The 14895-nt window shown below is 42.1% G+C and overlaps 1 long non-coding RNA gene across 1 annotated transcript; it reads left to right on the top strand.

Annotated features, from left to right (window-relative positions):
- Positions 1 to 1547: 1547 nt before the first annotated feature.
- LOC113579201 lies at positions 1548 to 9465 on the top strand. The gene is made up of 3 exons (XR_003410844.1): positions 1548 to 1569; positions 8951 to 9029; positions 9360 to 9465. It is a non-coding gene; the product is annotated as an uncharacterized LOC113579201 (long non-coding RNA).
- The last annotated feature ends 5430 nt before the right edge of the window (positions 9466 to 14895 follow it).

Genomic DNA, 14895 nt, shown 5'->3' with positions numbered 1-14895 from the left:
CTTGGTATATTTTAAATGTGAGTGGTCATACATATAAACTGGCCATCTTTTTTCTATTATTGTTGTTTTTATGGAATAGAGAAGGTGGATTTACTGGAATTAAAAATAGAAACATTTTAATGCTTTTCTTTAAGGATTAGATTTGTATTTCCTTAGTTTCTAAAGTGCTTGTTAGGACAAAAAAGCAGTGATTTACAGATTAATGTGTAAAGAGATCTTGGTGGAGCAGGAAAACAATTAGAGGAAATAATAACATACTTTCGTCTGCCACAGACCTTTGAGGTTTCAAAAGATTATTAAAGCCCCAGCAATTAAACTCCGCCTCACAAACCTTTCTTTCTAATCCAGCAAGCTTTCTGTGTAGCATTGTGGAACTCAGTGTTGTTTAACCGTGTGAGCTAATGCACGGCTCTTGTTTCACTCTACGTTCATTTCGGGGCTGGACACCTGCCAGGGAGCTTTTGGCGGTACGGTGCACAGACCTCCATCATTGCTGTAGTTCTGTTCAGAAACCCGACCCAACCATCTTACAGCCATATAGGCGGCGCGGTGAGATTCTGCTCCTTCGGCCCTGCCAACTGCAGCAGCTCATGTAGGTCTGCATTTTGTAAGGGAGTATAATGCAAACACAGCGACGGAGTGTTTCAGACATCTGGCCACAGATTGTTTCTTCTTAAGACCGCCATCTCGACGCGGTGAGTGGGGTGTTTTTCCCTAGAAGCCTCAGTCATTAAAGGTCGGGAGTCTGAGCTCCACAACATCAGTGCTATCTCCCTTGCTGCTCGCTCTGCCCATCTCTTGGAGTGGAACCATGTCGGGCCACTAGGCGACACTAGGGATTGGGTCAGGATGACATGAAGCATAATGAGAGTGGAACGAATGGAATTCACTACAGAAGAATGCTGTCCCTGTCGCCGTAGCCTGTTGAAACTTCGATGTTCACAACACAACATGGTGTCAGAAGATTGGTGACATGTCACCATGAGCAGATAACCAGCATTAGTTGTAATAGTTGGGGAAAGATAGGCAGGATTGGCCAACATTAGCGAGAATGAGAGTCCTCAGCAGAGAGAGGAGAGAGATGGAGCAGATGGAGCAGATCTTTTCACTAGCAACCACAAGAAGCTTTAGCTGATGAGACAAGCAGCTGGACTCAATGGCTACAGGACTGGCTTCAGGACTAGCAAGAAAGGGTGAGGTGTCCAGAGGAAGCTGCTTGTATAGGCAGCATAAACGTGCCCCTGTCTTCTAAGGCAACTCGTTATGTCCAAATCTGAATGCAGCGACACACATGTCCTTCCTGGCAAGGCATATAATAGCTTCCTCCTCGATTCCCGTGACCTACCTCCTCCAGCCGTGACCCGGAAACCGATCGCACTCCATCGCCGTCTTTAAGGTCGTATCAGTCAGAGGCTATGCCGAAACAGTACCTCCGAGATGGTTAGTGGTCTGAAACCTTAGTGTTCACAGTTAGTAACTGAAAAGATCCCAGTCTATGTAGTATTCCCGGTGAAAATGTGCCAACACTGGACACTATCCAGTGGAACATTGCTGATGTGGTTTTCACATGTAAGTATAATAATTAACAGCAGAAGCGATTCATGTGCCAATTATCCTTCATTTATTTTGTAAAGTATTTTTTACAATCAAATGTGCCAAAACCAAAGAGAAAAATGTGCTAAAATATTAATTTCTGATTATTTCGTTGGCATGAGCAGTGTTTGAATAGCTGTTAGCTACCTAGTTAGATAACTAATTGCTCTAGGTTGTCAGTGTTGTCAAAATGCTGCAAGACATTTTCAAATCAAATGCAAATCAAATGCCTTTTATTCGGCCAGAGGAGGACGGGCCCCCCTCTTGAGTCTCGGTTCCTCTCAAGGTTTCTTCCTCGTGCTCTAGGGAGTTTTTCCTTGTCACTGTCACCCTTGGCTTGCTCAATGGGGGCTTGGACTTGGACATTTGTAAAGCTGCTTTGTGACTGTTATAAAAAGCGCTATATAAATAGATTTTGATTTTTCCGATACTGTCATTGTACACTGAGCAATTAAATGATGTGAATACCAGTTACTAAAAAACACACACACACACACATACACACATACATACATACTTACATACCTACATAAGAAGGAGATGGTTAACACCTAAAAAGGAGGCCATAAATAAATGAACAAAAGAAGACAGTTAATAGCAAAATCAATAACATATGACAAAGAACAGAAAAACAATGTCTATCTGCACATTTCTGGATGAACAGAATAATGATCACACTGCACTTATTGTTTGCTTAATGTACCCCACTGGCGCTAATGTAAAAACTGTTCAGAAATCGTGATGTAAGTGTTTTTAATGACCTATATCGCCTTCCAGAGGGCAGCGAGGTTAAGAGGTGGTAGACATGGTGTGGTGAGTTTTTAGCAATGGTTTTAATTCTGCGGAGGCACAGGGTGTTGTAAATGTCCTCTAGTGTTTGTAGCTGTGTTCCAATCACTTGTTGAGCAGACCTGATGACTCTGTGTGGGACCTTCTTGGTTATAAACCAAACCAGGATGCCATATGTCAGTATACGTTCAGTGGAGCCGTGGTAGAAGGAGAGGTCTGTGTGAACTTTAAAAGCTCAAATCAAATGTTTTCGTCATGAAGTTCAAAGGTCATGGGGAGTTCTGCTTTAAGGTACAGTGTCCAAAACGTTCAATGCTCATTTGGAACTAGTGCTAAGTACATCATGAGAACAGTATATACTGCCATCATAAATAAGTGCATAGTACATAGTACCCAATTTCAGACGGATATAATGCCCGATTTATTCCGAAATGGCTTTAAAAAAAACAACCCCAAAAAAAAAAAAAAAAAAAAAAAAAAGAGAACCGATTTACTTTAAATGAGATACAGGAGCTGCTGTCACAGCCGTACCAGAACCTACGTAGTCAACGGCCAGAGATGGGAATCTCCAGAATGCACACTGAATGATAAGTGGCCCCAACCACCCAGCACTGACCAGAGGCAATGGGGAGACAGAAAGCTGTCAGAGCAGTCCAACAGATACTGACCAAAAAACCAGGAGGAGCAGAACATGCTTTTAGCCTACAGAACAACCCCATTAGCTCACGGAGTCTCAAAAACAGAACTGGTGATGAGGGGAAGGTTAAGGTCAAAGGTCAATAGCTCCAGTCCCTCCTTAAACATTCAGACCAGACCTACAAAAGGAAAGACATGAGGATAAAAGCAAAACAAAAGAAAGTTTATGGAACAAGACGCAGGGCAGGAGAGTTGTGGGTACCTGAACCAGGCCAGGCAGCCACCGGAATGGTCCAAGGGGTATCATTTAACTATGAGATCTTACAACGTGCAGACGGAGCTGGTCTTCCAGAAACAGACCAGCTGAGCTCCAATTCTACGGTGACCAGATCTGGGAGAATCTCCCATCCGTTATAAAGAACGGACAGGTAATACAGACCATGTTTAGACCTCCTGTGAAGACAGGAGCAAAACAAGTGCCTCCAGCAGAGTGTGAAGGTTCAATCTGTGTAGTGTCCTTCTGCTTAGGAAATAATATTGCTCTTTATATTTAAAATGTGGTTTATTCTTATACCAGCCAGATAACATTTAAAAGAAGAGTTGGGGGGGGGACCCCATGTCAGGAGACTGTGTCCCAATCCAAGCACACAAATGACTCCTTGGATAAGAGCACAGAGAAGGAATCCTAAATCTTCATCTCATCTCCTCAGAAATGTCAGAAAGAGCTCAGAAAGATCAGAGTGGTTTGAAGTATTTACACTGAATATTAATGAAATATTTTTTGGAGTTTTAACACTGGAATATTCCATTAAAAAGTCACATCCATTAATGTCCCTGTCTGATCCTCACTTTGCTACTACGATGGACTGAGAGAGAGAGAGAGAGAGAGAGAGAGAGAGGAGGATGTGGAGGAGGACTCTGGGCAAACATGCTCTTCTGCAGTTGCTGCTCATTTCCTGTGCTGTCCGGGAGCTTTGAGCTTAAACCAACCACAGTGGAGGCGTCAGATCCGGAGGACATGTTTCTCCAGGGCTTATAAAAGCCTTTTGTTTGCCCTCCTGAACACAGGTACTATACCTGATCCTTAAATATCACTCTGAGTATGAATATTCAAAGATAGAGCATTCGAGCTGTGCACACCGCGGTCATGGATCAGTTGGCACTGGACTTTGACAGTGTATAGATGGGGGGGGTTATTTTCTCACGAAAGCAGTTTGTGTATGTGATTGTAATCAGCCTTCTATGCTCTTGCACATTTCCTTTTGCCTTTGAGAGGCTTCCCACCTTACAATATTCATAAGGGCCTGCGCTTAGTTAGTGAAGTGCCAACTTGTTTTCGAGTGTAATGCAACACCTCTTCCAACTCTCTGACCTCCGAAATGACCCTCATCTGCCCACCTTTCGCACAACATCCGCCGTGCTGGTTGCAAAAGAACAAGATAATTCTCTCCCTTCTCTTTTTCCTCTTTCTCACTCTATCTCTCTCTTTCTCACACACACGCACACACAGAATCCATTCAATGATCTGAACAGTTGATGATTGAGTCGCGCATGGTAAGGATATTAGGGTCGGGGCAATTAAACAGCATGTTCTGTTTGCAGCATTTCAGAGAGTGCACAGGCTGTGCACAGCCAGCTGTGAATACACTTGTTGCTGCGTCGAGTTAATCACACCTAAAGGTGTTTTGAGCGGTCAGCAGAAAACGCCTATTTTTGGCATTATTATTTTTTATATTATTCACACCCATTAGCGGGTGATTCATCTCTAATGTACTGCTACATTGTCCTATAGATGGTGCATTACCGCAGTTTGCTCGGTTCCTTCGATTGTACTCAGAGGCCAGTGTGAACGCAAACTCTCCGGAAGCCAATTAAGATTGCTTAGAGCAGCACGGAGTTAGGGAGAGTATCTTAGGCCCTGTAATCTTCATAGCTAGCCCGAGACAGCTCTGATTTCCGAAGCGACCAGCTGACTGGTGTTCAGCGCTCGGTAAGCTGAGGATTTACTAAGCCTGCTCGCTGCCAGAACAAGCAGTGCTGTCTGTCCTCAAATCGCCAGAGGGAGGGTGGCCCCATGTGGGGAAGCACACCCACTTTTTGGGGATTATTATCTGAATATTTCAGCCTGGCTTAGAGGTGACAACTCCCAGGCCCCAGTGTGGGTGTCTACTCACTGGACTTAATTCACCTACACAACGTCCTCACGGCTGAAGTGCTGCTTGGCAAATCGTGTGTGTGTTGGGGGGGGGGGGGGGGGGGGGGGGGAGTCATACTTGTTTAAGCATTTCTGTCTATCTTCCTCCCACTCTCTCCAACCCTTAGACATTTACAGATCGGCTCTTTCACATCAGAGATTAAAATCGTACAACGACAGCAAGCAGCCGTGTTCATTTATGTCTTATTGATGAGCGTCCATTAGTAAGCCGGCACGGGCTCCCTACATACAGGGAGCATGTGTTTGCTCAGGCTGAACCACTGTAAAACCTGCCATATAGACCGGAAGAGCCACACAGCCACGTCAGTTGCGAGGCTCAATGCTGTGTTCCAAGGGGCAGATCGATCCTATTGATTGGTCTGCTGCTAAGGGCTACATTCCATGGATATAGCGCTCCAAACATGGACATATCCGCTTCAGAATCATGCTGATGTCATGCAGGATCTTTGCACTGAACAGGAACAACATTTATAGGGAAAAAACAGTCACAGTCGCTAATGTCTTGCTTAGCAACAGATGAAGCGTTCCTGTCAGAGTTGACTAAATGTTTAATTGTGCTCGTGTTTAATTGTGCTTGTGTTTCAATTGATTTTAATAAGCAGGAATCGATAGCAGAACTTAGCGACAGTTTTGGATTCTCCCAAGTAAATAGCATGCGTAACAACCAAAAGGTTTCTGTGCTGGAATTGATGGAACTGATATTTATATCCAGTTTTTTTTTTTAACCTTAAATTTGCCCCTTTGCTTCCAGTACTGACTCTGTTCAGCAGAACCTCAGGTGTCCTGTTTCATAAACCAGCAGGCCGCCTCCATTATTTACTGGATCTGTGTTGTTCTGCAGCACTCTGTGACTAACACAAATAATTCCACCAGTGCAGAAAGTGACACGTCACGCTACGGAATTCTGCCTGCTTGCTGTGCCAATGTGGTTTTGATGAAAAAAAATTAAAAATCGATCTTAAATACAGAAGATTTCTGTAAATGATAGATTAAACACAGTCCTAAATAAACAGTGTTACGCAAGTAAGGTTGCAGTGACATCATTACCTGATTATGGTAGGCCATCATGGCAGCATGTTTTTCTTCTCGTAGGTTTCTTTTCACATTTGTCTAGGTTTAATTGGCTGGTTAATTACCTTTTAATTAGACTGCTGGAAGGATTGAATAATCACCAGCCACATTTGTCTGAGGTGTGAGTCGGGGCTGCCTTGTCACTTTGTCTTGTGCCTAATTAAAATGCATTTGGACTCTGGTTCTGGACAGGTGTTTGCGTTCAGATTTGACATAAGACAGATTTTGTCGGTGAACACCTTGCCCATGGGCACCGGTCCCCGGCAAGCATCCTTGCCTGGTTAATTTGATCTCCCTCACAAAGTGTGGAGCAGAAAAAGCACAAACATAGCTGGCAAAAGGTGCTGCTTGCTACATTTTCCTCCTTTCGAAATCAATGCTGGCCAGGTGCATATCAGTCTGAAGGAGTCCGTCACATTCATCTCACTTGGCAGCTCTTCACTGTTATCTAGAGAGCTCTGTTATTCATGTGCTTTGTTTAGGACTATTTGGTTTTTTAAGCAATGCTGTCTGACTGCATTGACTTACACAATCATGGAGTGAATGCTTAGTTCGATAACATGTGTGGATATAGTAGTGAACCCAGACCCAGACCCAGAAGTTCTCGCACATCCTCATCATGTGTAAAATCACAATTCAGATGCTGCAACTCCTTTAATGTGATAAAGGGTGTTTTATTTCTTATTTCCTGTACAATATTCAGCTGTGCCTATACAAGCCAATTAAAGTGCAAAGTTGGAGTTATAAGCTGTGAAACCAACTAACGCCGCACCACTGTCGACCTTGGTGTGACATGAAAAGACCAGACTAGCTGTCAGTATGACAAAAGAGAAAGTATTCTGTGTGAAGCTTGTGCCAGTAAGGTGATATCTTTATATAGTATGTCACACAATATATTTTCATTGCTGACAGGTTAAAATTAAGCAGTATTCCTTATTCAATGCGTAGTAATTCTTTCCACTGGGCAGTAAACAACACAATTACAAGTAAATCTGCCACTGCACAATTTTGTATTGATCTGAACTGCATAAAAACATATTTCCTGAAATTCAAATTTATAAAACATCTTATCATATGAATTATTCATAACTCGACCCATTATCTGTGAAATCTGACAGATATTGAGTTTAATGCGTAGCAGAATATGACAGGATGATCCATAAACCAGGAGCTGTGTACATGGGCACAGCCAACCGTGTGGTCTGGCAGACATATAAAGGACTGGGTTCTTCACAGGCTTCAGAGAACCCCTGCACCACATCTCAGCATGCACGACACTGCAAAGCATAACCGCACTTCCCTCCCAACACGTGACAAACTGTCTACTCCACATGGGCTTAGCAACTCTCTGTCAGCTAGTGACGGAGGATGTCGCTTTGAAGTGTTGACACTGGCATTTCCTTTGCACTCAGTATACTCTCCAGAAGTCGTTCAGAGATAAGGGGTGAGCTACACTGACAGATTTTTCTTTTTTAATATTTCAAATCAAACATGATCAGTGTATTGGTTCCGAAATAAAGCACGGTTATAGTTTTCTGATATGAATCAGTGATTCTTTGGAAGTGACATGCAGGTTAAAGGAAAACATTTTTGTATTTTAAATGTATTTTTAAAATAATTTAATATTCTATTTACATAAGTATTGGACCCTTCATTTAGTCCTTTTTAAAAACATTTTTGACAGCAATGACTCAGGACTTGAGAATGACCCTTCGGTTGGAAGCTTCTCCCATTCTCTCTTGTCAGAGTCACTGAAGCTCAGCCAGGTTGGACAGGGAGTGTAGGTGCAAAGCCAGGTCTCTCCAGAGATGCTCTGTTGGGTTCAGGTACAGATTCTTGCCACTCCAGGACTTTCATGAAGTTTTCTAAGCCCATTCCTGTGCTGTCTTGTCAGTATGCTTCAGGCCTTTGTCTTGGTGGAATGTAAATCTTTGCCCCGGCCTTAGAAGTTAGGCACTCTGGAAAATGTTTTTACTCAGAATGTCTCTATATTTTTTCATCCATCTTTCTCTCTGGCCTAACTAATCACAGAACAATGTCCCCAGTTTGACGCTGGCACCACCATGTGTGCCTGGTGGAAAGAGATTGATGTGGTAATGCTCAGTGCTTGGTTTTCTCCATACATGTCACTGTGGCAAAATTTTCCTTTCATCATACCAGAAGACCTTTGCTTCTCATGGTCTGAGGGTCATCCATGGGCCTTTTGGAAAACTCCAAGCAAACTCTAATTTGCCTTCTAGTGAGCAATTACTTCTGGCTGGCCAGTCTACCATAAAGCAATAGTAGAGTCCTGCACTGATGGTTGTCCTTCTGTAAGGTTCTCTCATCTCCACAAAGGAACTCATTCATAATGACTACTGGGTCCTTGGTTACCTGACTGTCCAAGGCTCTTCAGCCCTGATTACCAAGTTTGGCTGGGCAGATGTAGGAGGACAGTTGGTGTGATGGTGGAAGCTACTGTGCTCTTGGTGCTTTTAATGTATTTTCTCAGATCTGCTTCCTGACCCAGATCTCTTCCTTGGCACAATCCTTCATTCTTATGGACAGTCCTCTTGACCTTATGGTTTGGTTATTCACTCTGACATACACCATCAACTGTGGGACATTATATAGACAGGTGTATGTGTTTGTGTTAAATGAATTCAGTTAGGCACAGGTGCACACCGATGAACCTTCAGAAGAATCTCAAGGACCACTGATAGAAGGAGACACCTCATAACAAAGGGTATGAATTAATGAAATATTTTAGCCTTTTTAATAAATTGTGTGCAGACGTATGAGAAAAAAAAAAGTGTCTTCAAGTCTGAAACATTCCAAGATGTGGAAAAGTTTAAAAGGGTGTGAAAACATTCTGAATGCACTACTAATGTGATACGTAAAACTTGCAATTTGATAAATGATTCTTTGATTATTTCTATATTTATTTCTATATATAGTTATATCACACTAACCATTTTACTTCAGATAATGTTACATATGAAGGTTACACAGACTGAGGGGGTAAAAGGGGTTGAATTGTCTACAGTTTTCTACTAAAAATCTTCGATCTGCCCAGATTCCAGAAACGGTCTATGCTGAGTGAGTGGGACAGTGGGCAAGACCAAATGTTTCTCAGCACATTTCTCTCGTTGGTCTTGTAAACATTGGTCACGTGATGAGGAAGCGGGACACCGAAGTGAGTCTCCTTCACTGATGGATGTTTATTAACACCAACACAAAACCGAAAGCAAAACATGAAGAGCAACAATAAACGAAAGGTGAAACAGGTAGCAGTCCAGCAATAAGCATTGCATGGCACACACACACACACACACACACACACACACACACAGACAAGACAATACAATCACAAAGGCCACGTGCCGAGAGGGGGCTGTTACAACACTTTATTCACAGATATTTTCCATCATCCGACAGGACAGTAACTTAGATATTATCTCAGGATACAAATCCGCATGGAAGAACATGGAATACCAAAAAGAGATAACAGACAAAACCAACAACTGAAAACCGAACAAAACATCCACAACAAAAATGTGTCAACAAAACCATGCATGTATTTAAGCATAGATAAGATACCTCACCAGTAGACATGAGTTCATAACTCCAGGAGAGGTAAACTATTCACATGGTTTATTAATGGGTCCCAGATTTTTGTTAAATACCTTAATGGAGCCATTGAGGATGCTTCTAGTTTTCTCCAGTTTTATGTTTTGCATCACATCTTTCATCTGTTGATTGTGCGATGGGGGAGAAGTCTTTCCATTTAAATACAATTAAGAGTCTAGCTAATAGAAAGGAAAAAGCAATGACCTTTTGTAAGTGAGCAGGTAGACTGGAATCTTCTAGAACTGAGAATATACTAAAATTTGTCAGATTAGGCATAATATTATAGCCATCAAATAAGGATGTCCAGAAGGGAACCAGATGTGGATAAGACCACAACATGTGGGTGTTGGTTGTTGGGGTCTGTTTACACCTGTCACATAGGCTTGGGAATATTCTTGCAAGTTTAGCTTTTGAGAAGTGTAGCTTTTTAAAACTTTATCATGGCATGTCTTGAGCTTATGGAAGAGGAATGAACTTTGGAAAGCTGCCATCGGATCCCCTACAGCATTTTTCTGTTGTTCTTGTATATTTGATATTTAGGGATTATATCTATCCATAGTCTGAGAATGAATAGTTGGGACTCTACATTTGTTTAACTTTGTCGCGGTTGGTCAGCCCGTTAGCAGGGGAGACACACCCACCCCTGCTAGGGACTACTCATTGCACCTGCCCCGTTCACAATCCCCTGATTACTAATTGCTTTCACCTATTTCCCATTCACTCCCTGTTCTATTTCTACCCTCAGATCCGAGGAGACGGAGCTGCACATTAGCGGTCCTATTACATCAAGACAAACCATGCATAAGTTTTTATCTAGAGGAGGACTAGCCCCCCCTCCCTTTGTATTTGAGATTCTGTGTTCCCATCATGGATTTCCGATGGAGAATAAAGATTACCTTTCCGCTGACCCGCCTCTCGCTTCCATCTACCCGCCGCCGTCACAAACTTATGGTCCTTTAACAAAGAATCCAGACAAGATAATGGAGGGAATTTTGGAAAATTAGCAGACTTCCAAGTATGAAGTCCCTGATTTATAAATAATGGGAAAAATGTAGTGTAGTCAGTCCAAATTTCCTGGATGCTGGTTCAAAACTGGTGAAGGTGTTATCAATATATAAGTCTCTGATGCCATGCATACCAGTGTGCTGCCAAGTTGGAAGCCTATGTCTAATAGAGATGGCTAGAAAACCTGTTTTGTTTTTACTGTAGGTGAGTGGCTAGAAATGTTCTGAATACCCAGGCGTTTGTGAACTGTTTCACAATGTGTTCTCTAGTGGGTCTTAATGACAAAAGCTGATTAAATGGTGGAGGATTCTCACTTTGCTCTCTCAGCCCCACTGAGCTACAGTGAAGTATGTAAACCACGCCGCTCCACACAAGCTGCTTATGGTATCATCCGGACCAGATGCACAACACTGCCTGTGGAGAAGGTTTCCCATCTCGCCCTGTTGAATTCTGTCACTGGCTTTTTCCCCACAGCAGTCTTTTCCGGTCTTCTGTTTTTTTCTTGGGTCTCTGCCTCACAGTGCATCCCTCTTAAAAATAAACCAGGTTCTTTCTTCCAGCAATGTTCAGCTGCACGGCACTGAAAGAGAAAGGGTGGCCAGGATCCATTTGTGCTCAGGATAAGTCAGGGCACTGAGCATGAGTAATATTAGCATCGGTACTTCAACCCATGCTGAATGCCCAAAGTTGTCTGGGTGATGCACTGTGCTACCCACTGGCTTATGCCCTATGCGGCTCTGTCTGACTTTGGCAAGAGGCTGTAATTAACCAATGAAATCCATCGAGGACGTCACCTGAAAATGTAGTCATGTCAGGTACGTCCCTTTGCAGGACAGAGGCCTGCCCTGACCCAGTCTGTCATCACCTGGGCTCAGACACATGGGGAGACATATGGTGTGGTTTCCTCAATACTTAACCCACTAACAAGCTTGGTGATGTGCACTTTGGGTCAGGCAGGGTCTTTGCTACTGGCACGGGAAACACAACGCTTCCTGTGGATTACACCAAATGTAATCCAGACCTGGTGAGTGCAGTGTCTCTAAATAATGACCTTCTCTCTGCTAAAGTTTTATTACAAATTTTCAAATGGAGAAAGCAAAGCTGAACAGAGAGGAATGCTGAGGTACTGCTGTAACCTGCCTAGATTTAACAAGCACACAAAACAGTTCACTTTAGTCATACAGCATCACCCGATGTTCAGCTAGTCATTTTTATTCTTTTATTTGGGTGCAAAAAAGAGAAGTTTGTTTCAAGTGTACGTCCACTACAGCACACAGCTCCTGACGGTTTCTCATACAGCCTTGTACAAAGTTGGCTAGCCTTGTGACGCAGTTACTATACTGTCACCATACTAGAAAAACAGAATGAGTTGGGTTACCAGTAATATAGCACATTGAATGTTTTCCTAGATAATAAAACCAGTTGGAGTTTTGTGTATGCAGACGCAATGGCTAAGGAAGTGTGTTTAACAGGTGTGCTTGTGAAGTTCAGCCTAATGTTTCATATGTTGTTCTCAAAAGCTTAAATGTAAAGCAATGAAATGTAGTTTGATTGTTGACCTTTTCAATATATTAAAGGAGCAACCCATTTTCTTTTATCATCAAAAGATAGCAAACAATATTTATGAAAGTGATTATTAATTATTTTAACTTTTTTTTCTATAAAGTGCAGCTGACATGAGATGATGAAGCAAATAGTTTTGTAATCCTAAAATGAACCAGTTTATGTGTCATAGAGTGACTGAGACATGCGGGGGGGGCTGTTTTAGTACTGTTTTCTACTTTTTCCCACATATATTAGTGAAGAATCATCACTGGAAATTGACATCATTGGAAAATCCTCCTATGGTATTCACTTACATTCAGTCTTGTTTAATCCCCCTACCATGACTAGTTACTAGCTTGGTGATGTTCACTTTGTTCAGCATATAGTCCATATTTTCCAAACACACTGGTACTGTTGGTTTTGAGGTATTTCCCTGTGCTTTAAACTGAGACAATAAACCCACCCACAAGCACTGTATTTTTCTGAGAATAAAAGGGTTTGGTTGTAATTGTTATGTTTTGTACTGTATTTAGAGAAGCACACACACACACCCGTTTTGAAGCTTTCAATGCCATTGATAGCTCCACAGTGTTGATGCCAGCAAACATGCAGTGCATTAAATGGATTTATTGTCTATATATTAAAGCCTACTACCATTCAAGGTAAACGAAAGCCAGGCAAAACACTGTCTCAGTCAACGTACCTGCGAATCAAGGCAGAAAATCAGCAGTTTCATTTAATAACTGTTTCCTATTTTTTCCCCTACCACACATATTCGTGAAAGTGTTCTGGGAAACACAAACAAGAATATTATTCTTAAACAACATTTTTCATTGCTCTGTGCTCACATCTGACATTTGAAATGATTGACAATAAGCTACATGATGAAGGCTCAGCAGTCAGACCCTGAGAGGTCTCAGAGAGATGCAAAAATTGAACTGCTCATATTGATTTATTCAGTGCAGTGTTTGGCAAAGTTGAGCTGGACTTCATATGAAATCTCGTCATGTTGCCTTAGAGCGAATGTTTATTTCTGTTTCTTCACGGAAGATGAACCTTTCCTGTATAATTTGCTGTTCACAACTATCTTAGAAAATGGATTGTTTATCAGTCCAAAAAGAAACAATGTTGTTCAGTGCTCAATCAGATTTAATACTTTTTTTTATTTCAAATGCATATTCAAGCAAGCTAAATCTACAAATGTCTGCTAGCTAAAACCTTTCATTCATAAATCAACACAGATATTCACACCTGTGTTGTAAATGGCTTTCCTTCCAAAATGGCAGGATCTATATGATGTGCATGTTTAATTTTGCAGTCTGCACTACTCCACCATTCAGTGTCCAGCTGAAGGTCAGTCTAGAATGGCCACCGTTCACTTCAACATTCACCTGAAGGTTTGCTCACAGACAGAGATTTGTTATCCATAGAGAAACCACCGATGCCCATCTAGAGAATGCCTAGAATAATCCATCCTACAACTGACACAACAGTACTGTAAATGTAGAGAACACAAAACAATCCAGATATCTCTGCAGTAAAATATGGTTAGGAGCTTCAATAGGAGCTTCACTGCTCTCTGTCTCGGGACAGATCTCTGGTTTTGCAATGCTGTTAGCTGTACGTATGTATTTGGAGCTATTTCTTCAAGGAAAATAGTTAATTTGGGAGAGGCAAACAGATAAACCAGGAGAAGCTAAAAGCGAACAAGTGTGGTCAGCATCTGTTTCACATGCAGAAAATCTAGAAATTAGAAAACAATACAATAAAAGAAAAAAAAAAGTCATAACCACAATAAATAAAAATGTATAAAATTGCAATAAAATTGTGCATTTTATTACAGAACAACACTGGTATTAGTTAAATTAACATATCTTTATTTTGAAGCCACTAATTGAAAGTCTGTCCCAGACTCCTTTTGGCAATCGTAAATCTACCCAGAGCAGAAACCATTATCACGCTCTCAGATCAGACTGTGGAGCTGAAGCCGTGGCTCACTGAGGATTCTGAACACACCGGCACCTTCAGCATTTTGGGCACAGATTCAGAGATCCTAACTGCAAAGTATCTTAAAAAGATTTGGCAGACCTACGTCAGCCGTGCATGGCTGGCCACAGAGACGCCCATCATTAGGAGCAGGAAAAGGGGTTTGCGGCGAGGTCACACAGAGGCTGTGGAAAGGTCATGTGCGCCAATGCCCAGACCCATCATGTCTCTGGAGTGACAAGGTGAGAATTTAGGAAATCTTCACCTTTTGTGGGCCAGTCAGTCACAGGACCGTTTTAAAGGCTCTGGTGAATCGAGCCGGGTCAGCCAAGGATAAACCAGCAGCTCTGGTCAGACAGAATGTGACAATTAGTGTCTCTTTGGTGATGAGTGCAGGCTCTTAATTAGAATTAGGATTCTAAAGGCCACCAAAAGCTCCTATGAGA

Source organism: Electrophorus electricus, chromosome 1, assembly GCF_013358815.1.
Source record: "Electrophorus electricus isolate fEleEle1 chromosome 1, fEleEle1.pri, whole genome shotgun sequence".
NCBI lineage: Eukaryota > Metazoa > Chordata > Actinopteri > Gymnotiformes > Gymnotidae > Electrophorus > Electrophorus electricus.
The sequence above is the reverse complement of the archived record's forward strand: the minus strand, read 5'-3'. Positions and strand labels throughout refer to the sequence as shown.